This window comes from Pelobates fuscus, chromosome 13 (genome assembly GCF_036172605.1).
Source record: "Pelobates fuscus isolate aPelFus1 chromosome 13, aPelFus1.pri, whole genome shotgun sequence".
In the NCBI taxonomy this organism is placed as follows: Eukaryota; Metazoa; Chordata; class Amphibia; order Anura; family Pelobatidae; genus Pelobates; species Pelobates fuscus.
The window spans coordinates 52,298,809-52,325,653 of NC_086329.1; positions in this window are offsets into that span (position 1 = coordinate 52,298,809).

Here is a 26,845-nt window from a genome sequence, read left to right on the forward strand (position 1 = left end):
TAATACACTTGCCTTGCGGCCTTTCAGACCAGGTTTCAAGTGGAGCTTTTTCTGATGTGAGTGAAAGCCATTCAGATCTCATAACTATATCAAGTGTAAAGTGCAGGAAAAATCAGTCTGCAGTTTGTTTGAAAAATGAATTTGCGAAACCTTTAGAAAATATTGACCACTTCACCGGTGAGAAAGTTTGAGGGAATGTAAGTAGACAAAACTAAAATATAGAATAATCATACTATGTAATATTATATTACAGTATGTGATCTTCAGTTAGGAACCACACTTGGGGAAAAAGTCTGTCTGTTCACCCATCTGTCTGTCTATCTATCTATCTATCCCAGTTACTAAATTAGCATAAGCAGTAGTTTCTCTAGACATATCCATACTAATTAAAATAACACGTTAATCATGTCTTTGCTGCTGTGGTCACAGGCTGATTTTGTTTCAGGATATCACGTCTCTATCTGAACGTGGTCTGAAATGAGCTGTTCCAATGCAGACAGATGAGCACTGGACCATGTCTGCAGATCATAGAACTCATTTTTGTTCTTTTTAGAACAGAGAATGTTCTAACCTCAAAGCCACAGACAATCTATTTTTCATCATATCCTTTATCTGCTGAATGCTCCTGGCCTTTCCGTACCAGCTGGCATACACTGTCATGGTTTCCTCATCAGCGTTGAATTCTGTACCAATTAATGCAGAGCCAGCACATTAAGTGTTTCTAATTTGTGTCCATTTTTTATTTCTTCATTGGAATTTGGAAGAAACACTTCTCTTTTCCCAAAATTAACAACATATTCTTAAAATGACACAATAGTCACCATAACAACTTTAGCTTAATTAAGAAGTTTTGGGGTATAGATCATGATCATGCAGTCTCTCTGCTCAATTCTGTGCCATTTAGGAGCTAAATTGCTTTGTTTATGCAGCCCTAGTCAAACTTCTCAGCATGTGACTTGCACAGTCTTCCTAAACACTTCCTGTAAAGAGTCATCTAATGTTTACACTTTCTTTATTGCAAATACTGTTTAATTTAGAATGTCTTATCTCTTACACTGTTAACAGCATGCTAGACCCTGCAGGAGCCTCCGGTGTGTAATTAAAGTTCAATTTAAAGAGCAGGAGATAAAAACTTTCGCAGTAAGTTACATCTGATTGAAAATCATTCTCTGTCAGTCACAGCCAGGTGATGTGTTTCTAGGACTGTACAAACAGAAACAAAAGTGATTTAACTCCTAAATGGCAGAGAATTGAGCAGTGAGACTTAGGAGGCATGATGTATACACAAACACAACTTCATTAAGCTAAAGTTGTATTGGTGACTATGGTGTCCCTTCAAACTCCATGGGTGTTATTAGAGAATAAATCTCTTAGGTTTCCAAATATAGACAAACAAGGGTGAGATTTTTGTATTATTATTATTATTACTGGCATTTATAAAGTGACAACATATTCTGCCTCACTGTTTAATTGGGAAACAGATAATACAATATACACAGACCAATACAAAAAGGAAAAGAGGGCCCTGTCTGTGAGATGAGGTCAATCCGTTGAAGCTATTTATCAATGTGAAAGGATCAGGAAAAGTGGAGTGAAGTTCTAATTGTGGAACACATCAATTATTCCTACTGATACCACTGGCTTCCATGGTGATTGCCTCATGCTGGCAACTTTTATGATCATGAAGCTTTTCTAAGAAAAAAACAATGTTTGGATTTCCAAGGCATTCCTTCCAAGTGCTTGTAATCACAGCACCCTTAGTCAACAGTGACCTTCATATATGCTCACAGTCACATTCCTATATCTGTTTATACATATATCCAATGATCTTCACACATGTATGTATACTCATACTTACAGTCGAATACCTATATACCTGTATACAAGCAAACATACAAACTGATCTCGTACACTCATATTTACCCACAGTTGTATTCCGTAGTCCTGCAGTTTTGCCTCAGAGCCACTCTCCAGTTCTTGCTTCAGCCTATGTTTATTCTCACCTTGTCTCCAGTACTGGGGGGCTGGATGTTACCTGTGGCTGCTCCTATCATCTCAGCCCACCTGAAGCAGATGCCTAATTAGACAGGTATAAGACACTGCCTCTCCCTGAGGGCAGTGTCAGTTCATTGACTCTGGTTCCTGTGTTAGTATTCGGGATTCCAGTGTTCTCCAGTTGGCTCATGACCTTGGCTTTCTTACCGTGTATCCTGACTTCTGGCATCCTCTGACTTTGGCTTACCCTTGACGATTCTCCTGCTTGTGTCCTTACCTATACTGCGACTTGGAGCAATGTCCTGCACAGCCCCCGTGCACAGACTCATAGGCCAGATGAATTCTTACCTGACCACCTTGGCTTGTGTTTAATTACAAGGGTGAGCATAAATCTATATATATATATCATTAAATACATGCATACATGCTGACCTCAACACGTGCATACATACTCACACTCACTGTTCTAAAATTGTGTGCATGCATATATAAACCCACTTACACTCATATTTAGTTTTTTTTTACCTTCTAGCTATTCATAAACATATTATGTAAGTCGGTTATCATCTCACTGCAACCCTGTTTAATAAATAGATCCTTTGAATGAGACACAATTATTGACGACTATTTTAAAATGTACCAAGGTTTACTCACCCATTCTTTGCATGCTTATTTTCCATAGTGGTAGCCATATACAGAGTAGACTTCAGCTAAACCATATCTTCTGAAAAAAAACAAAGAACATTGGGATGGTCAAATTTCGCCAATATGTTGGTTTAGCTCAGCTGAATTTCAGTGGTTAGAAACTGATTCAGGAATTTAATTAGATGTTCCAAAAGGGGACAACAAAATATGCCAATCAGTGTACTACAAAATATATACATATGGGACTCGTCATTTGCAACTGTTAGCCTGTGTGCAAGGACTTTTTTATTTTAGTATAAATATTATGTATACATTTTACAATAAACTCATAAAAGCATTTTCCACTGTTTGGTTCACAGATCATTTGATGAAAAATAAACCAAAAGAAGGAAAACTCAGAAGCGCAGTTATTATACAGTATCTCACAAAAGTGAGTACACCCCTCACATTTATGTAAATATTTTATTATATCTTTTCTTGTGACATCACTGAAGAAATGGCACTCTGCTACAATGTAAAGTAGTAAGTGTACAGCCTGTATAACAGTGTAAATTTGCTGCCCCCTCAAAATAACTCACACAGTCATTAATGTCTAAACCATTGGCAACAAAAGTGAGTACACGGTCACCTCTAAGTGGAAATGTCCAAATTGGTCCCAATTAGCCATTTTCCCTCCCTGGTGTCATGTGACTCATTAGTGTTACAAGGTCTCAGGTGTGAATGGGGAACAGGTGTGTTAAATTTGGTGTTGTCACTCTCACACTCCCTCAAACTGGTCACTGGAAGTTCAACATGGCACCTTATGGCAAAGAACTAGGCTATAAGAAGATTGCCAAGAAACTGATATTGAGCTGTAGCACAATGGGCAAAACCATACAGCAGTTTCACAGGACAGGTTCCACTCAGAACAGGCTAAGCCATGGTCGACCAAAGAAGTTGAGTGCACGTGCTCAGCGTCATATCCAGAGGTTGTCTTTAGGAAAAAAAACATATGAATGCTGCCAGCATTGCTGCAGAGGTTGAAGGGGTTTTGGGGTCAGCCTGTCAGTGCTCAGACCATACTCCGCACACCGCATCAAATTGGTCTGCATGGCTGTCGTCCCAGAAGGAAGCCTTGTCTAAAGATGATGCACAAGAAAGCCTGCATACAGTTTGCTGAAGACAAGCGGACTAAGGACATGGATTACTGGAACTAAAACCAAGGTAAACGTACTTGGTTCAGATAGTGTCAAGCTTGTGTGGCGGCAACCAGGTGAGGAGTACAAAGACAAGTGTGTCTTGTCTACAGTCAAGCATGGTGGTGGGAGTGTCATGGTCCGGGCCTGCATGAGTGCTGCCGGCACTGGGGAGCTACAGTTCATTGAGGGAACCCTGAATGCCAACATAGACTGTGACATACTGAAGCAGAGCATGATCCCCTCCCTTTGGAGACTGGGCCACAGGACAGTATTGTAACATGATAATGACCCCAAACACACCTCCAAGATGACCACTGCCTTGCTAAAGAAGCTGAAGGTAAAGGTGATTGACTGGCCAAGCACGTCTCCAGACCTAAACCCTATTGAGCATCTGTTGGGCATCCTTAAATAGAAAGTAGGGGAATGCAAGGTCTCTAACATCCACCAGCTCCATGATGTCATCATGGAGGAGTGGAAGAGGACTCCAGTGGCAACATGTGAAGCTCTGGTGAACTCCATGCCCATGAGGGTTAAGGCAGTGCTGTAAAATAATGGTGGCCACACAAAATATTGACACTTTGGGCCCAATTTGGATATTTGCACTCACTTTTGTTGCCAACGGTTTAGACATTAATGTCTGTGTGTTGAGTTATTTTGAATGGACAGCAAATTTACACTGTTGTGCAGGTTGTGCACTTACTACTTTTCATTGTAGCAGAGTGTCGCTTCTTTAGTGTTGTCACATTTAAAGTTATAATAATATATTTACAAAAATGTGAGGGGTGTACTCACTTTTGTTAGATACTGTATATATATTAAATATTTATTAAATATATAACATATAATTATGCATTTGTTTATTGCTCCTCCTTTTTTCTTCCTACGGATCACTTTTCACTTGATCTGTGAATAATATTATTATTTTGTGTCTTATAGCCATCAGTCTTTTTTGGGGCGCCACGGACAGAATTCAGAATCATAAATCAAAATGAAGCCTTTTGGTTGGCTCCTGATTCACCTGTATTGCGGTTCGGACTTATGGAATTCGACCGATCACTTGTTCGGCCCAACTTCGGATAAATTGCACGTTGGAACATAACACATTTTAAGGGCTAGTCCAGAGTACTGCATGGTGACAACATCTGCATGCTCCTTAATGTCTCTTGGGACCTTAATGAGCCTTAAATTAATTGCTTATGATCTTTGGTAATAACAGTCAGCCAGATATACCCCCACATAACATGAAGTGCTACATATTTTATTTTTACATTAACAAGCTGGGAATGAATTTGATTGTCATAACTGCTGAAAGAGGCCCTTATAATGTAACCTTTAATCTACAATAATCTGCCAGAATCCAGGTACACATGGGATCTCCATATTGTCTTTCTTAACGCAGTACAAAATGCTAATCTGCATGGTTTAGCAACCTTTTAGTCTGCAATCCACTTTGAATTTTACTGATTGCCCTATTCATATCCAAATAAGCTGTAATTGTATACTTAATTATAGCCTGCATTGTCTTAACTAGAAGAGACATCAGGCTAACTTGTCTTTAATTAGACGCTTTCAATAATGCACATTTTATGTTCTCTACTCACTCTTTATTATATTTTTAATATTGTCTTTGATATTCTACCAAATAATCTCTTTTACTTTATTTTATTGTGAGATCACATTAAACAATAAGCGCCCTCACTTTGCCTTTGAAATGGGGAGTGCACTTTTAACCTAGTGACATTAGCAGGGATTACAATAATCTCAACGTTTATTTATAAGGCAGTAACTTCCTGTTCCACGGAATTGTGTAATGCAGTGAGAAATGTATATATCTAAAAATCCACATACACATGTAGCAATAAAATAATGTCATCAACAGGAGTCTTCCTTTTAATATGGTGTACAAATTTAAGTTATGGTAATTGATTTACTAGTTAGCATATCTGTAAACATGTGAGTGTGTAAACGTTGGAATTTCTGGAAATCTCTAAATAATTGAATTATGCTTGAAAGTCTGAAATAAACGATAATATCTGCGAGTTTAGGTCAGAGGCTGATTTCTAAACTTAACTTAGCAATTTAAGTACAACCATTTTCCTGTTGTACGAGCTGGGTCAGAATAACTCTGTCTAAAGCGAAATGATCCCTTCAGATGACCACTTTTCCAACAAGCATCGCTGCTTTAAACATATTAGCTTAAATGCATTTCAAATATTTGGATGCATAGCTTGTCTATTATCTGAGGTAAAACAGCAGGTCCCAAGTGCACTACATTAGGAGCGGTAGTGCTTATATGTGCCTCAAATTCATCTGGTTCTCTTTTATATAACAATTTCCATCTTTTACATGAGTACACAACTTGTGGTGTGATGCATGTATAAAATAATCTTATAGTCTAAAATCACATTTATATATACTTAACTTGCAACTGATGTATGTACAAATCAGTCTGGGTAAAGAGGACATTTTGATTTGGTACGAAATTACTTTCTATGATGTCCCACTATGAAATGCATCAAAATTAAAGATAGTGTTTTAAAGGTATAATATTTTAGCAAGTGTATGATATAAAAAAGTTCTAATATTATTTGCTAACATGTAGACAATACTATTTTAGTCATAAGCTGGTGTGAAAAAAAATTAACACAAAAGCATCAGTACCCTCCTTGTTGGCATTTATAAGTAATCTGACATCAGCTTTGTACATTTCAGACTTGCCAATGGAATGTAAAAATGATATCTGCATATGGGAATATTGTCTATTTCACTATACATATCCTTGCAAGGTGCTATACCAGCCTATGTACAACTCCCATACTTCACTAAATATTTTCAGAATACTTACCCTCTCTTCCCCCTGCTTTACAATGTAGCAATAATCGTTCTCTTTCATAATGTTTTTGTAGTGTGGAAAGAGATCAGAGGGAGCTGCCATTTTAAGTCCCCTTGCAGAGATGCAGAGATGCAGAGGGACAGAAGGTAGACCTGGCAGATAAATTAATTTCAGAAGATAAACTTTGTTGCATAACCTACATTTTTTATTTTTTTTTGTATTACATTGTCATGCAGAGCAAAATTAAGAAAGGTAAACAAATGCAAAGCAGTATACAACTATTGGGTTAATAATTAACTAAGGGTTAATAATGTCCATTATGTAGCTGGATTGTAAATGTAATGAGATATAAGGATATGGATATCCCTGTCCCTGTATAGAATGTTACATTGTAGTTATATCATGTTACTCTCATATTATATTATAAATGTAAGTCTTTGCAATCCTACTGTAACGCTAACAATATTTATGCTCAACTGTACATGTCCTTCTCTTGAGCTCCAGACATTGCTTTTATGAGTGGACCATGTGACAATGATGAAGCTATCAAGACAGTATTGAGGCCCGACACTTGCTCAGTTTACACTTGTGGCGATTTGCACGGTGGTCCATTTTCCACTGTGGTTTGAAATTCCTTTTCAGCATCTTGGTTCTGTCCTGCCAAAGCAAACCACAAAATGTGGAGACAGTCCAAAGTGCAGAATTCTAAAATCCTCCATCATCTATCATTAGATTTTCTTTTAATAAATATGAATGAGACGGTCAGTTTTTCAATAAGCATAAATGTATTATAACCACGATTTCCATGGATACACTTTGCAGTACATTTATGTTCCAACACGAGGTTTGGTCAAAAAGATATTCAAAGTGATTGACAGCTTGGGTAGCCAATGAGAAAAGTGGGGTACAATTTTTTTTAAATTTTATTATTATTATGGATAGAGCAAGTTCTAACTATAAATGAGCATGGGATTTTATTGATTTAAAAAAAAAAATTCTATTCAATCGTCATACCAAGGGGTGTTACAATTAGATGAAGGCGAACGATCATGCAAGAAGCATAAACTGGTACTCCTCATCTTCTGCTGAGTATCTCCTGTACAAATAAATTGTGTAAAACCATGTCAACAACAGAACAAAGGTAAGTCAAGCACAAATTGCGTTTCTTACATTTTTTTGTATTTTAAAAACAAAACACACAAATAGTCGACTTATTCACTAAATTAGGAATTGTCTCAATTTCACAAGTGAATTCCAAATTTTAGGCCATAATTGTCTCAGATCATTCATTTTTTATTTTACAACAACGAATGCATCATTTATTTTTCTCAGCCCTCACATCGTCCACAATGCAGCGCACGTTTTTCATATGTCCGTAATGAGGCAGAAACTAAGAAAACTATATGTTCAATATACCCAGCAAGCCCCCTCTGTTTAAAAAGACTGGATGTATACTTGTCCAATACAAATTAATTGCTGTAGCAATTCTGTTGAAATGCTTCATTTAATTCTGAAAAAAAAATAGTCTGGCTACTAAGAGGTGTGACATGTTCTGGCTTCTTAAAATTAAATCATAATTAAAGATGGCATTTTGCTTTTTTGAATGGATCTCAGGGTCTTGTGCACTAAGGGATGAACAATGGTGACTCACAATATTTTTACCAAAATAGAAGGATTTAGAAAAGATTAAAATTATCCAATCCAGTGTTGCATTTGTTTTTAAAATTTTAGCTTCAAAAGACACTATAGTGTTAGGAATGCAAACATGTATTCTACTCACTATTTAGATTATCAGACCCTCCTTGTGAGCATAACAAAAAAAATCAGATTTATGGACCATGTAACCCACACCATGCTGGTCTCTGTGCTCCCAACCCACCTTGGGCTTAGTTTAATCTTGATAAGATGAGTCAATTCAATGCCTCCTCAAAGGGAAAGCTATTGTGCATGCACGGCAGATCGATGTGCTACGCCAATCAGTATCTCCTCCAATGGGAGGAGAGCTTGGTGAGCTTTCTTCAGCTCCATGTAGATCATAGGAATTCCGAACATCCGTCTTGCAATCTCTGAACCCTAGGAAGCCCCCTAGTGGCTGTCAAATTGACAGAAAAAACAGTGTTTACAATGCTCAGCAAACCTGTAGGGTCACTCTACATGCCACAGAACCACTACATTAAGCTATCTATTTTCTTAGTATTATCCTCTTTGTTCAGATTCAGCCCCCTCCCCACCAAACTAATTAAAATTGGAATAAAGGTTATCACTTACCTTTTTTCCCCAAGCCGAGATTGAGTCCCAGCAGCCATTCAATCTGCCTCCCTCAATGTCATGCCAATGCTGCTAAACTTTTAATCCCATACTTCGCATAGCTAATAGGACAAAAAGGGGCATTGCGTGACCAGCAATGTGCTCCTATTGGTAGACAGCCACTAGAGGCATATTTATTTAACCCTTGCAAGCGTATTTATTTAACCCAAACATATCTACTAAAAAGCAGTGATTTCCATTGCACAGTTAAAACTAAAGGGCCACTGAGCCTAGATCGATTCATTGTGGTCTTGCCTTTGTGCATGCCTTTGATGGTCCTGTACACTGACTATGGTGTCCCTTTATAAGTAGGTAACTAATTTTCCCTAACTTACGGTTCAGTGTTTAACCCCTTAAGACCGCAGCCAAATGTACAAGTTGTGAACGAAACAAAATGTAAACAAAACCTGGCATTTGCGCTATATGTCTGTCCAACCGTAATTCACCTCTTTCATATTAAATGCACCTCCCCTTATTATATATCATTTTATTCAGGGGAAACAGGGCTTTCATTTAATATCAAATATTTAGCTATGAAACATAATTTAATATGAAAAATATGGGAGAAAATAAGATTTATTTTTATTTTCTTAGTTCTACATGACATTTTAACTGTCAATGTCATAATACTGTTTGCTTTTACTGCAATAAAATACACATATTTGTATTCAGCAAAGTCTCACGTGTAAAACAGTACCCCCTATGTACAGGTTTTATGGTGTTTTGGGAAGTTACAGGGTCAAATATAGAGTGTTACATTTGAAATAAAAATTCGCCAGATTGGTTACGTTGCCTTTGAGACTGTATAGTAGCCCAGGAAATAAATTTACACCCATAATGGCATACCATTTGCAATAGTAGACGACCCAAGGTATTGCAAATGGGGTATGTCCAGTCTTTTTTAATAGCCATTTGGTCACAAACACTGACCAAAGTTAGCGTTAGTATTTGTTTGTGTGTGAAAAATGCAAAAAACGCCAATTTTGGCCAGTGTTTGTGACTAAGTGGCTACTAAAAAAGACTGGACATACCCCATTTGCAATACCTTGTGTTGTCTACTATTGCAAATAGTATGCCATCATAGGGGTAATTTTCATTCTTGGGCTACCATGGGGTCATAAAGGCAACGTAAGCAATCTGGCGAATTTTAATGTGAAAAAAATGAAACACAAGCCTTATATTTGACGCTGTAATTTTTGAAAACACCATAAAACCTGTACATGAGGGGTACTGTTGTACTCGGGAGACTTCGCTGAACACAAATATTTGTGTTTCAAAACAGTAAAAAGTATTGCAGCAATAATATCGTCCGTGTAAGTGCTGTTTGTGCGTGAAAAATGCAAAAAACTTCACTTTTACTGGTGATATCATCGTTGTAATACATTTTACTGTTTTGAAACACTAATATTTGTGTTCAGCGAAGTCTCCCGAGTAAAACAGTACCCCCCATGTACAGGTTTTATGGTGTCTTGGAAAGTTATAGGGTTAAATATAGTGCTAGCAAATTAAATTCCTTATACTTTCGGCATGGGTCAGGCAGGTCCCGCTAATTGTAATTAATTAGGATACTAATTATGTAAAATTATTACATAAATATATGTGTAGAATTAATATATGTATATATATATATATATACATATGTGTATATATACGTATATATATATATATATATAATTTTTTTAAAATATTTTTATTTATATATAGGTATATATATATATATAGTGATATATACGTATATATTTATGTATATAGATAGATATATTATTTTGTTCTACGTGTATTTTGATATAAATATATATATATATTAATATCACAATACAGTTAGAACGAAATAAAACACATCTATATATTTTGTAATATTTTATTTTCAATCATTTTTTTATTTTATTTTTTTACGGATTTACATATTTTTTATATATATTATATATAAATATATATATAACAATAATTATATATAAATTTAATCAGTGTCAGTCTACGTGTAATTTGATATTAATATATATATATATATATATATATATATATATAATTATATATATTAATATTAAAATACACCTAGACAGTGTATGTGTGTGTGTGTATATGTGTATATATATATACTTAGATCATATATATACAATAATAATATATATATATATATGATCTAAGTATATATATATATATTTTTTACACTTATTTTACTTTTTTTAATTTGATTTCAGCCAGCAGGGGGACTAACTGTCATTACAGTTAGTCCCCCTGATGGCATTGCTGCAGCCAGCTATCCCGGCCATGTGATTGTGAGGTCCTCGCAAGGACCTCACTCTCACATGGCCCAGGGGGGGCTGAAGAGGACGGAGGTGCCGCGGGGGGCTCCCTGGGAGTCCCCCCAACTGCGATCGCCAGCATGGGATCGCCGGCGACCGGGTAAGTGAAAAAAAACGGAGGGCGTACATTTACGTCCTGCGGCGTTTAGAGCCGCTTTAAAAAGGACGTAAATGTACGCCCTCAGGACTTAAAGGGTTAAAGTCTTGACTGTCAATAAATTTAAGTCCAGTCCACCTCTTCCCAATCTAAAAGCACAAACTTTAATCCTGATTATATTTCCTGCTCGAGATTTCATTGTATACAGCCAAAGCTTTCTTGAATTCTTCAAATGTATTACTTTCTACCACATGTACTGGAGGGTAAATTAATATACCACTATGTGTGTTCTGATGCTATTGCCAAATTTTCCATGTCTCCAGGTTCAGGTTGTCTCACTTTTCCTAGTTCCTCTACCATCCTGAAATCCCTTTAAATATTTGTTGTGAAACATAGAAACATAGAATGTGACGGCAGATAAGAACCATTTGGCCCATCTAGTCTGCCCAATTGTTTTTAAATACTTTCATTAGTCATGTGTATCCATGCCATCTAACCTATCCTGTATTTTGTACTTGTAAGCATTAACACCTTACCATGCATGTGAGGTGCAGCATAACACTGTGACTACAAAACTATTTTTGAAGTTATTGTATCATTCATCATTCATTATGAGTGTTTATCAGACTGGACAGTAGGTGGTGCTATTGCAGATGTGCACAGTTATATAATGAAGTACTTTTCTTTCTAAATCTCCATGATCAGCTGACATTTTGATTCTAATTGATAGTTTTTTGTTTTTGTTACTCTTGTCTAATCCCTGTTGTTTCTTACTACCAGTGAAGTTTCAAGACCTGCATTTATTTGAATCCAAGTTTTGTCATCATGCATAATTATATATTGTGGACATACAATCAGGTCTGCCATCAGGCCTGGCGATCCAGGAGGGCCAAAATTCCTTTGGACTTGTAATCCTGACTGCTGTCTAGCTTACAGGGACACTATAGTCAGAACAACTACGATTTACTGCAGTTATGCTGGTTTCAATAGTATGTCTCTGCAGGCAATGTAATGTAAACACTTCCTTTTCAGGGAAACATTTTACATTGCTACCCAGGGGCACCTTTGAGGGCCGTCACTCAGACTGCCACTAGAGGTACTTCCTGGGTGAGTGCTCTTCATAGAGAAGTTGTACTTTCGCCATTGATTCCATGCATCTCTATGAGGAGATGATGATTGGCCAGAAGGAGGAAACTAAAGTCTCCTGGGCCACATCTTCACTATACTAGAAAACAAGCTGTACATTGCTATTGGACCATCAGGGGATGTAATTTCCTCCCTCACTGGTCACAGGTAAGAGGCAAGTAGGGGGAATACATTTAAAAAATGTAAAAAATGTACAGTCTCTATCCTTTCTACCTCACAAATGTACACACACTGCATCCACTACACAAACATACTCTGCATCTACCACACCCACACTGCATCAACAACAAACCCACATTGCATCCATTACACAAACACATGCACTCTGCATCCACTACACACACAGCATCCACTATACAAAACACATACAGCATCTACTACACGCACTACATCCTCTCTACACACACAGCATCCCGTACACATGCAAACTCTGTATCCACTATACACACACACTGCATCCCTTACACACCATGCACTGCATCTTTGTGGGTGGAGTTGGGTGTGCGTCCCATGGATGGATTCAGGGTCTGCCCTTGGGGTGCCCAGGTCTTGAGCTATGTAGGAGCCCCAAAATTGCTTATGGTAGCCCTGCACGCAATATAAACATACAGTTCAAATAATACCTGAAATTTTACTATGGATGTTAAAAAGACACCAAGGTTTTATTTGACGTGTCTGCATAAACTGGATGGAATTGAATAAAAGTGTTTATTTTCTCTTTTTGTTCACGATAACAAACAATATATTTTCTCACTTTGAATTATTTATTTGTCTGCCTTGTGCACCCACTGACTTTAAGTACAATATTCTGTAAAATTCTAACAATTTAGTTCATAAATATATTGAGAATTTGAAGGGCGAGGGAAGGTTTTAGAGTAGTAATAATGAAATTGCTGGATTTACAAAGAGCAAAGCTTAAATGTGTCATTGTGCTTGCATTTGTATAGTCATTATTTGCTGTGCATTTCCGAGTTTTGTAGAATCAATAGTTAGAAATCTAATGGCCCTTATAGACGCACAAACTCTGACTAACAGTACTTGCTTCAATGGCATCAGAGTTGTGTTATATAATGTGATAATTTGACTAGTTCTCACTAGACTAGGTTATGTAGCAGAGCCATAAAGGCTCTTTTGAGTAAAATAATCTCTTTATTAATGAGATTCACAGTAAAAGCACATAGATAAAAAATGACTTTAAAATCTGTCCCTTGGCCGCTATTCAAATGAATAGGAGAAAAACAGTGGGTGTTTTCAAACCTGTCTCGCTGTCACATCTAAATGGATCTCATTAAAGGCTAAAAAATGTTTATACAATAAAATCAATGAAATAAAAAATAGATGAGGAATAGCAAAGCCAATTAGGCAAAACATCTATAGAAAAATGATTGCAGGTGCTGTGTGCTTCAATGCAGAGAAAGGCGAAGATGTTTTCTACCGCACATGCAATTCATTACATTTTACCTTATTTTGGGTATAAACCCATACAATGGAGATGGGTGGCCTTACTCCGCATGAATGCTTTAGCCTTCTTGAGACAGACCTGTGGTGGTTTAATAGTGGTGAAAAAATATTTTTTGGATGAAAAATATCATAAAATGCCATACAGATAGTTTATATGTAATGCTACAATCCCTACTGGAACATTAATGGGGCGACAACATTTGTTTAATAGAAATTGAGTTTCAGTCTTTTCCTTTATTTTGCAATTTTTTTTACCTTTTCTCTATTCCGTATGTTTATGTATGTATGCGGGGAGAGCAAGAATTCTTTTTTCAGATCCTCAGAGAGTTATTTGCCATGAGGTGCCAAGTTGAACTTCCAGTGACCAGTATGAGGGAGTGTGAGAGCGATAACACCAAATTTAACACACCTGCTCCCCATTCACACCTGAGACCTTGTAACACTAACGAGTCACATGACACCAGGGAGGGAAAATGGCTAATTGGGCCCAATTTGGACATTTCCACTTAGGGGTGTATTCAATTTTGTTGCCAACAGTTTAGACATTATTGGCTGTGTGTTGAGTTATTTTGAGGGGGCAGCAAATTTACACTGTTATACAGGTTGTACACGTACTACTTTACATTGTAGCAGAGTGTCATTTCTTCAGTTTTGTCACATGAAAAGATATAATAAAATATTGACAAAAATGTGAGGCGTGTACTCACTTTTGTGAGATACTGTATGTGTATAAATACTTAATAAAACAAATGCATCTAGGTACTAAAGTGTCAATATAATGCAAGATGTGTTTGTAAATATAACTTTTAAGATACATGGACAGACAGAGAGCAAGAATGGTACAGAGACAGACAAAGAGCAATGAAGAGCTATAGCGAGACGGCAGGTACGCAGACAGACATAATGGCAGATGATAGACAGGTGACTTTCTCCCTTTGTACCCTCACCTTGTAGGGCAGTGCCCTGCTATTATATAATATCCTGCACCCTTATTCTTTGCCATACCGAATAATATACAGAAACATTGGAAAGACATACCACTAGAACCCTGTGATGTTTAACCGTTATCATTTGGCCATATCAACACCAACATTGTAACATCAGTGTAAGAGCACCACTCGGGAAAGGTAGATACAATTTTTCAATGGAAGAGTTAGGCTTCAGTGCTTATACCCAATGGTATAAGCAGGGAAATATCTCTTATTACATTGAATCTCCAAACCAAAATTATACAGTTTGTTTGGCTTTCTGTTTCCTGGAACATAAATCTGGCAGCTCTGATTACACAGGAGAGTAACCAGGGAATATAATCATGTGGGGCGAGGAGAGGTTAAGAAATCGTTACAGTTCAAAGACTGTGATGTTGTGGTTCAGAGGGAGATCGTAAATCCAGGAGAAATGATAAATGTCTTTTCAGAAGGTATTAAAACATTACCATGGTAAACACCACCGGTAAATCTCATGCATTTAATGCAAATTGCAGACAGTAAATAGGCCTAAAAAATACTGAAAAAACACACATGTATGCAAAAAAAGTTGTTTCACCATGCACTACTACTGTCCTGTTATTCATATTCTAAACACGTCATAGACTTGTGCAAGTATTTGGCATCAGCTGCTAAGGACTATTACTCCCATGATATGGAGTCACACAAAACAGCTGAAGTGCTAAAGATATTTGGTTTTCAATCGCAGTGTTTGGGGTAAATGGACATATTGAAGGCAAAGGAAAGTGGGCATACAAGTGAATGGAAGAAGGGCATGGGCACTGTTAGGGTGGCTGACAGGTGCCCGGACTCCTAAGTGGGGTCCTGAAAAGTAATTTGTCTAATTGTTGTCCCACTTCGTTGTTAGCCCCATGTTCTGTGTTTACTGAGATAGGAATAACATCTCCAATTGCCAACTGTGTGAAACTGCCACCTCCATATTCATATTTTAAGTGAATTTGTAGACATGTGCATTTCGTTTCAAATGAATTGCTATTGGTCCAAATTTTCAGTTGTTAATCTTAATTCCAGAATTCCAAAAAGTCATATGACCAAACGAAGAAGCAAATGGGACAATGGACACGCTATTTCTTGATTAGAAGATCTATCCATAGTGCCAAAAAAAAGATTGATGTGAAAAGGGATGATTCATGGTAAGGGGACAGGTAATAAATGTTTGTTTTATCAACACAAAAAGTGATTACTGATCAGTAAAGAAGAAAAAAGGAGGAGCAGTACAAATATCTATTTTTAGAAATTATATATTAAATATATATATAAATACAGTGTTTTATAGCTCCTCTTTTTTCCCTCTATTGGCTACTTTTTCAAATTTCATCTATGACCCAAAACATGGTAAAATATGTACTGGAAAATATACACATAATATAAAAATGTGTATATATTTTGCACAACACTGATTGGCCCATTTTCCCTTTTGGTACATTTGAGTTTTCCTGAATCTTTTTCAGTGGATGACATTATGACGAGCCAACCCCACACGAGCAAGACATTATCTCACCCTGAAAATTACTTTATTTTTTGTCAAAGAGGTTTGGTCAAGGTGTCTTTATTAAAAAGAGTAGTAAAGCTTTTTTTTAATGCATCTCTATAATACTTTGAGTGGAAAATAAACTCTGAAACTACACTTCACTAATACAGGGTGGGCCAAAATTCAGAGTAGGATTTGACAGGTAAATAACTTATTTTTAGTAGCCTGATTTATTTGTTGTCAATACAAATCTTGGGTAATTTCACAAAGGAAGAACAAGTAAAAATGGTGGAATTTTATTATCAAAATGGCAGGTCCATTATTTTGGAATATACAACAAATAATCATAGACAGACAGACAGACAGATAGATAGATCATATATTAAAAACAAAGTTCAATTTATATTAGTAACTAGAGCCTGTTATGTTCTACATACTTTTGATGTGTTTGATGTAAATTGCAAAGAAGTGAGCTTGCACATCATTATACACACAATTTAAATAGTCCAGCATTTGCAATCTGTGCTATTTTGTTTGTTTGTTTTTTCACCACAGGAACCTTTAATAACACGCTACATTCAGACATTCAGACGTTTGTCCCCTTCATTTTTTTCACCTTCATTTTTTTGTATTAGCATAGTATAGTATGTATGCTTTATACCTTAGTTAAAGGGTGCTAAGGTTCAACTTTTATAGGTTACAAAATACCAAAATGCTCAGGACAAAATATCATGTTTTTTCAAAATTGATTTTTTTTAGATTGAATCTCAAATAATTTACACATGAAAGTAAACATTTGCATGTCTATTATGTAGAGCAGGCTTAGTAGTGGATACTAATATTAATAATTATAATAATTAAAACATCATTAGGAGGTCTGGGATAATGCCATCAGTTTTTTAAAGCAGAATTCAAATCAAATAAGTAATTGACAGAGGGTACAAGGTCTGTTCTGGTACCAATCTTCCAAATACAGTGGGGCAGCTAAACTAGCTATAGCAACACTTACAAATATTGCATGCAATAGTCAAAGCTATTTTTAATTCTGCTGTAAAACTATTCATTTTTAAATCTATATAGACCACCTGATTCTAACAGTACTTTTCTGTTATTGAATATGGATATTTGACTAGCAATTCACATGTATGATATAACCGAAACAATATGTGAAGAAGACCTTGTTCAAACAATCTTACAATCTATTAAGAGGTAAAAAAGCAAGAACAGCAGGTCAGAGGGTAGGAGGGAGTAATGGATAAAATGCCTGTGTCAAAATCAGCTGGTAAAAATAGTGTGCTGAAGAACTTAATGGTGGAAGGAAAAAGGGGCAGCGGGGTTGTGGAGGTGAGGGAACTACGGAGGGCAGTTGTAAAGAGAGAAGTGTCAGCCAGGAAGATAATAGTGTATTCAGTGACATCTTAAAGAACTGAAAACTAGAGGAGAGTTTGATGCAACAAGGTAGAACATTACATAGAAATAGGGTAGTCCTTTAAAAGTCCTGCGGATAAGAGTTGACAGTGCAGGAATGAGCAGATGAATGTCACTTGCAGAGTGAAGGTTATATGAAGGGGTATATTTGTTGAGCCACAAGGACATTTAGCGAGAAGTGGTATTATTGAGAGTTTTGTAGGTTAGTGTTAGCAGTTTGAATTAGATTCTTAAAGGAAAAATGATTAAATGTGGGAGTAGTATTCAGTGAGAAAGATGGGCCTTGTGGCACCAGTCATTATAGACTGAAGAGGGACAATGTGGGTATTTGAAAGACCGATGAGTAGTGAGGTTTTTAGAAAGGTATTGACTACTGCATGAAGGAAAGATGCCACTAGACAGAAGTTGAAATAGGGATAAGGGATAGGACCAGACGAGGGGAAAGAGATTGGATAAGGTTAGAGAAAATAGGATCAAGATCACGGGTGGTGGGGTGAGAGGACAGAAGAGGTTTAGAGACTTCTAGTCCAGAGACACAGGGGTAAGGAGTTAAGAGTGGAAGAGGGAACAGAATAGAAGCTGATTGTTGAAGGGGAGAAGGAAAGAGGAATGAGTGAAATCCTAATTTGGTTAATCTTGTCAGTAAAGTGACATGCAAAAGTATAAGCTATAAGGTTAGTGAATGGCTGTATTGCAGTGATGTTGAGTGGGGAATTAAAGGTATGAAAACATGGAGATTGTAAGAGTAGGTGCAGATGAGAGTGGGAGAATACTCTTGTTTGGCAACGTAGTACGAATGTAGCATGAATAGGTAATGTAAGAAGTTGGGTTTGGTATTGGGTTTTCTGCAACAACATTGTTGGAACAGGAATGTTGTTGGAGATAGTGGATGGACTTGCTGTGCCAGGGTTGAAGGCATGGCTAATGCTTCGAGTGATTTCATTTCTGCAGCCATGTCTAGATTAGTAGACAGTAGAACATTTAGGGAAAAGTGAAGGCTGGAGAGAAGTGATGCAGATCAAGGGAGCTTAGACTTCTAGTAGCCTGATATGAACTAGATTTAAGTTGCTGAGTGAGGAGCACATTGACAACATAGGTTAGAAAATGTTGGTCAAACAGAGGGAATGGTAATTTTGAAGAAGTTGGGAATGAAGCTGGAGGAAAGGCTATTGAGTTGCTAGGTTGGCTAATAAGATTACTGAAGTCACCAAAGATGAGAGAAGGAATATCAGGGGAGGAAAAGTAATTAAGACAAACAGACATATGATCAAGGAAGAGTAACCTGGAGCACATTGGTCTCTTTCCATGATAATGGGGCAAACAGTTTAGCAACACTTTGCCCTCTTCCCAAGGTCTCTTAGGGCTACTGGACTGCTCTGAAGCATGATTTAACACATCCAACTTCTGCAAAGCTTCAAGAGCTGGATGCAGAGCCTGTTGGCAATACATTGGCTGAGAGCATCAACTGACCTCTCTCAGCCATAGAATAAGAATTTGTGCATCAAAATGTACTTATAATTGACATTAACCAGCCATTAACACTAGTCCTGGCTGGCTAATGATGCCCCTATGGCTTTGCTAGAGGGGGAATTACACCTACTGCAGCAGATGGGTTAAACTCATTTCATAGTGAAATGCTGCATATACAGACTATAGACACTGAAGTGGTTATGGTGCTTGGAATAACCCTCTAATGATAATCTCAGAGATATAATACTCAATTAAAGCCTGAATGATTTAATTTGTTAAATAAAGGTTCACAAAACTCACCACAAACGAGTTCAATACAGAACTGAAATGGAAAGTTATTTTAGCAAAATCTTCACATCATTGAAATCTTCATAGAATGTTGATCATCTAAGAACTCTGCTGGTTGCTTTTAATATTCGTTAACGGATAGTAATATGTTTCCTTCCCAAGGTAATGGAAGAAAAGCTGAGAGTTCATCTCTTTCTAGTTTTTTTTCCCCGCTATTAACATCAAAAGGCTTTCACACTTAACCTTCTTCTATGGTGTCTTTTGGTACAACCTCTAAATGGTAAAAGGGTAGGCAAAGCATTTGGCAACCACTGGAAAAAAAATGGATTTTTGTTTCTGTGCTAATCAGTTCATACTGCCTCATCTGCACTTAGAGAGACCTGCAATTAAAATGTGCACTTAATGCCAAGCCCCAAGCTTGCTACTATTCAAAGGACTTATCTGCATACACATGGGATATAACAGGCCTTTTGAAACAAAATAATTGAAATAATTAAAGGGACAAGAAAATGCAGTTCTTTCCTTCACAACCGATATGGGAATCTTCTCCTGCTGTCGTCGAACAAATTACCCCCATATGCTGTTGTCCATGTTCCTAATAGTGCTTTATTAAATCTGTCAGGATCTGCAACTGTAAGGTAAGTGGGTGTTTTTAGTAAAATAAATTAAAATATGTCATACAAGATCCATTTTGGTTTTAAAACCCACATGTTTCTAGAAACAAGCAGGGAAATTCTCTGGCTCCAAGAGGGTTAATACCATTCCAGTGTATAATTATTTGAAGCTATTCGCAAATAGTCCCGACAGTCTGCAGTGGCATACAATGAGATGTCAAAATAAAATTGGCATAGAAAAGTAGCGATTGAGAGAAAGAATGGCTGAAGGTCTTGGTATCTATTTATCAACAGCATTAAATGCTAATTGCAAAACATTCCAGAAACCACATGGTAACTAGCTGCAGTTATCATTTCTATTGTTCTGTTAAAATGTTTCAAATAAAAATAATGAATCCTTCATAAGCATGTCAGTGTCAATCAGGTCGGCCGTGAATAATGATAATATATTTAAATTAGATTGTAGAAAACTGTACGTGCCCCCTTCCGAACATCTGCTCCACAGAACTCCCAATCTAAATGTTGATGGGGTAGGTGATGTAAGATAAAAGGGAAAACAAAAAAAAACTCTGTTTTAGAATCTGTTGTGTTTGTTAAAGAATGTGATCTGTAGTATTGGAATTTCTCAGTTTGAAAGAAAGAATCCTAAAGATCAGTCACTGGATTCACTTATACCTTTCAAAATGAGTCATACCTCTAGTACAGGTAAGTCGCCAGGGAGGCTTATTTAGTGATAAACTGCTGCAATGATGTGGTAAGGTTATAGCGCCTACAGTATTCATTAACTGGGGTTATTCACTACAGTGAGAATTCAAAGTGAATTTCAAATTTGAGGTAAAAATAGCAGAATTGGAAACATTCTCTAAGTCCTATATTTTTCCAGTTAAGCTACTTTTGGTGTAAATTTGAAATTTACCTTGAATTCACTTTAGTGAATAACTATCAATCTATTCTTACTATTAAATAAGTATCCGTTTGCTCCTATACTCTGCTCTTACTTCCTAACACCTTTGACTCTAACTTTCCAAACTTCTCTAAGGCTGTACCGCTCCTATGGAACTATGAAGCTATGGTGCTCCATTAGGCTCCCCCGCACTTAATAGATTACTTTTTAAAAAATCACTAAAAACTCATTTTTTCAAACAAACTGCTAATATCCTTACTTCCTCACTTCACTTCCTCTACTCAAACGGCATCACATTGCAATAACCATTCAAGATCTCATTCTATTGGAAACTCTCCCAATAACCATTTTTTACTATGTATGGATTGCATTTTATCATTACCTTTTGTTTAATTATACCCTGCTCCTCAATGAATTTAAGCTTGTTTCGGTACAGCCCTGTCATGATTGCTAGTTGATCCAGCACACAGAATTTTATCACACCTAGGACTAAAGGTAATGTCTTACCAGGCCTTAGAATGGCCGGACTTAACGTACCAGAGAATAGTCCGAATACTTGCCATGGTCAGGGACACAGAATGAGACACAACGATGAGGGAAAACCAAAAGTCAAGGACACCAGAATTCAGGGAAGTCAAAACAAAGCCAAAGTCAATAACCAGAAATAAACAATCAGGAACAGACTCTCGGATAACCAACTAAGGGAAACCACGACAGGGCACTGATCAAAAGATAATTTGGGTTTAAATAACCTCCTAGAGTTGTAATTGGCTTATGTGACCTCTGACCCCAAAACGTGCGTGGACGCCGCACACACATCAGCGCCATCTTTAATATGGGCAAGGGGTATTTCTTTAATAGAAATGGAACTGCAGCGGCCGGCATCTCTGACAACGCGGCATCTCTGATAACGCTGCTGGGAGCCGAGATGGAAAGAGGTCGGGTCTTGATCTGCCGCGGGTAAGATGATTTTTTGTTATTTTTGTCAGCATGACCGCTGGTTTTCAGTGCGGTCACGCTGACAGAAACCCATGCCACCGGGACAAGCCCTCCCTAAGTTTTGTTCCTGTATAGCTACTATTTTGTTAGCCAACCTGCCTTATTCTGCGTGGTCTATATATTCCAGTCTGCTTTTGAACTCATTGCTGTTTTGGGGGAAAAAAACCTCTACATTTAAAGATGATCCATATCGCAAAGGCAAAATCCAAAAAATATTAAACTGTTACTCCAACCATCATAACTAATACAGCCCACTATAGTGGTTAGGATGCCTAGAGCACACTAGGATCACATATCTAGCCACCCTCTCTCCCAGCACAGCAGCATCTACAAAATAAAAAGTACATCAACCTCTACATAAAAAAGCACAACATAAGATATGCAGCAAGACTTCAGCCACACATTATAGCCACACTTTATCTTAAGCTTGCTTCCAAATTCCCTGAACTAATTCTTAAGGCTCTCCATCTTCGTTGGGCTATATTATTGATATCAATATGGACCATGACATATGGGTAATCTCCAGCGCCTCCCAACTCCCTTTTTACTCTGTCAGCAACATGCTGAGGCAAAGCACGCAGGAGACAATAAACTCTACGGTTGAGTTGATCAGAGCAGATTGCTCTTTTTGAGTCCCCACGATTCTGACGCATTTAGCTAGCTCTTAGAAGGTACAGCTTTTTCCAGGACAGCCATTCCTGAGCTAATATTCCCAACATATACACTTTGTTGGGCAAATTTGCTTAGGTACACAAAATCAGCATTTGCCCCAAGTATATAGAACTGTAATTACCTGCTTTTCTTTACCGTACCTGTCATAACAAAAACTACAACAAAAACGACAAACTATTAAATGATAAAGAATCAAATTTCATCTACCGTATATCAATATAGTGGGAGAGCAGCACCAGAAACTTGGAGAGAAAGAGCCAGAATTACAAGAATGGAATGGAAGAATGGAAAGCAAGAAAACTGTTTTATGAACATACCATGAAGTCAACATTGCCAGGATTCTTCACTAAACACTAGATTTTCTCAGGATAGACTAGATCCAGTGAAAAAAGCCAAATTCCAACCACAATGGCAATTCTAATATTTATTAAAGCCTAGTACGGGTGGAATTAAGGCAGCCAAGTAATTCTGCAATAATTGCCCGGATGCATTTGGTGTCCGGATTAAAATCAGTGCTTTTGCATCAGAATCCTATAAAAAGTATAGGATTTTAAAGAGTCTCAAAGCACATGTTTTAATAAAATAAATTTAATAAAGAACCGAATGCACATGCCAGAATATACATTCACAAAAAAATAATTGTACTATTTGCCCTAGTTAAAAAAAAGAAAACACCACTTGTTAGCAGGGCTGTCTTAATGCATGGGCACGCTGGGCCCCATACACTTTCCCAATTTTCAGTATATTATCCCACAAGATTTCAGAACCTTCAAACCCGCTTTATTAATATTATCATTGGCATTCATATAGGGCCAACAGATTCCATAGCACTTTAAATATTACAAGGGGATTTAACAATAAATAAGACGATTTAAAAAAAACTTACAGGAACAATAGATTGAAGAGGACCCTGCTCAAACAAGCTTACAGTCTTTTAAAATGTTTAGGTGGACAAGTCACCTCCATATCAGCTGTTATCTGTACATGCGATTTTGCTGTGGTGAATACATATCTTGAACTTGACAAAAGCGTAATTTTATCAATAAATTACATTTTCATTACAGTAAGTGCATACATAGGTAAGGCCCCAGAGCACTCCTTTGCCCGAGGGCCTATAATGCCGCCAGGACGGCCCTGCTTGTGAGCCACTTGCTTTATAACTGAGGGTTCTAAACTTTTTGCAAATAGTTTAGTATTTGAAGAATAGGGGCATGCATTTTAAGCATTGGGGTCCGGATTTCAGCCATTCGGCAGTGTTTGATCCAGCTGAAATCCTGACCAAATTCAGGCCTGTTTCGGATCTGAATTGCAATACCCAGACATTTTTACATAACATGAACAATGTTGGGATTTTGCATTAAGACTTTAGTGAATAAAGTGTTAGGGACTTTTAACCTTTTATGGGAAGCTAGTCTGTGCTTCCTAAATAGGTATATGCAGGAAAGATGTGTCTTCCAGCATGTGTAACATCCACTGAAAACATGACTTATGCTCTCAGCAGGAGACACGGGTCATGGAAATAAATTAAAATATGAGCTTTTAATAATACTAAGGGAAGAAACACTTAATTGTATAACACGAGTCAAGCCAGATGGCCAGAAAACGGCAAACCTGTATTTTCTATGACAGGTTCACTTTAATTCCTGCCATGTTTAAATTCCAGTGTGATTTAAACCCTTAACTGCTCAATATTATATCATATTTATTATATTTTATACTTGAAAACTTACACAGTAAGTAAGCCGAATCGAGCAGGTTCTGTGAGTTTACGCCCTGAGTTATAAAGGATGCAAAGAAAGCCAGACGGGTAAAATTAAACAATCCCTACTTTAATCAGTTCCAGCAAAATACAAACATCAGTAAGAGAAAAGTAAGAAAAATGGAATCATGTTTCAGAATCCTGTACTGCACAGATGTTGATGTCATCCGTGTAATAATCATCTATAATGGACAGGTAATAATGCACACCATGCAGAGGTATGGGACCAGGATGCAGGTCGGTCACAAGAAACGCTCACAGTGGCCAGTCCCCAATGTACAATACCAAGCAGAGTGCTACTGAAGTGCTCCCTGCATGGTCTTAGCACACACTGCACAGCGTCTAGTTATGCACATGACTGCTGCCACAAAATATATCTTCTCCATGTTGCCCAATAACCACAGAAGACCTGAATACAGTGGGTAAGGGCAACGGCCGCAGCTTTATTTAACGTAACATAAGACGCCAGAAAGCACGTTATAACCTGTTAGCCGTTGGGATGACTTCTCCAACTCTCCAGCTCTCTCCTCAATTCCAAAAGTTCAGAGCAGCCTACCTACCACCATCAGCTCTTCCTTCAACTTTAACTGTGCTGGCCAGGAACAATGCAAGCAATGACAAAAGACAATGCACACACAACAAGACACCACAGCCATACCATTCTAAATCCGGACGCGTGGGAAAGAGATAGGGTTCCTACATTCCATCTCTTCAACATCCCCCTCCCATATTCATGCCCTTTTTAGTACATCCCAAACTTTATAGAGAGGGTAGTGGATGCATGGAATAGCCTTCCAGCTGAAGTGGTACAGGTTAACACAGTGAAAGAGTTTAAGCATGCGTGGGATAGGCATAAGGCTATCCTAGACTTAAGATAAGGCCAGGGACTAATGAACGTATTTCTAAAATTGGGCAGATTAGATGGGCCGAATGGTTCTCATCTGCCGTCCCATTCTATGTTTCCATGTTTCTATCTTGCAACATTGTATCCTCTTAATCTTAGCCCCTTTACATGGGCAACATTCCAGGGAGGGTCTTTCGTGCTGAGATGCTGCATCTGTGGACACCGATATAGGGACCATACCACAGAAATTGGGAGAGTTGGGAGGCCTGCACAGATAACCTCTGTGCAGTCTGGGGGCCCTAATCTATATATATATATATATATATATATGTATGTATGTATTATAATGATTTGATTTTAGCAGTACAAAAGAAAGAAATAAACATGCTGGAGTAAATGTATTTTCTGTGGATGTCAAACCATTTTTCACTTCATGGTGTTCTTTTATGTAAATGTATTGCGAAATGTTTACAGTACAGCATTTTTCATGTCTGAAGAAAAATGAACAATAGACTTAATATGTACTCCAAGTTTTGTATAATTTAGCTTTTGTGGCAAGGAGAAGCAATCTTGTCAGCATGTTATTTAACAAAAATTCTCCGCATTTATGTAAAAGAAATGGGTCGACCCTTTAGTAAACTTACAAAATTGTGTTTATATAGTATATTAAATGCCACTTTCTGCCTTTTATTGTACTCTGGAAATTCTTGTCCGCAAAAAAATGTAAAATTAAGCACACACAGACAGCTCTGCGATGAGGACAGAGAAAAGCGTGCAAGTCCAGTTAACAGACCATGAGAAAACCCTAGTAATGCACTCACAATAACAATGCATGACTACGCCCAAATATTTGTGAACTACAGATTATTACCTTTTTTACTCTTTTTAATATTTTAAGAAAATGTTATGTTAATTAATTTGATCATGTGCGTATGATGTCACAAAACCATTAATTTTGAATTCTATCACCCTATTTAAGCAGCTATGGTCCTAAGCTTCCTGTAATACACTTTTGAAAAAGCCTATGCTATAGGTGAAACTCGTTAAGTGTTCCTACTATATGCCTTTTTTAAAAACCTATTTTTAATCTGTTATACGCTTTTATTATTTTTATCATTAAAGTACTTTTTCATTGGACCTATTTCTGCTGCTGCTGGATCTTTGGGCTAAGTCCTTGTTGGGTATGATCCCACCGAAGCGCACTGAATTAAGCAAACCATACTGTGTGAGTAGGTTTTTTTATTCTTTTTATTCTGCTTCACACTCCATAGCTACGGTATACACTATTGTGGTTTTATTTGTTCTTTTCCACATATATATTATTATTATCATTATTATATTTATATAGCGCCAACAAATTCCGTAGAGCTTTACAATGGGTCGACTAAAAACATGTAATTGTAAGCAGACAAGTTTGACGC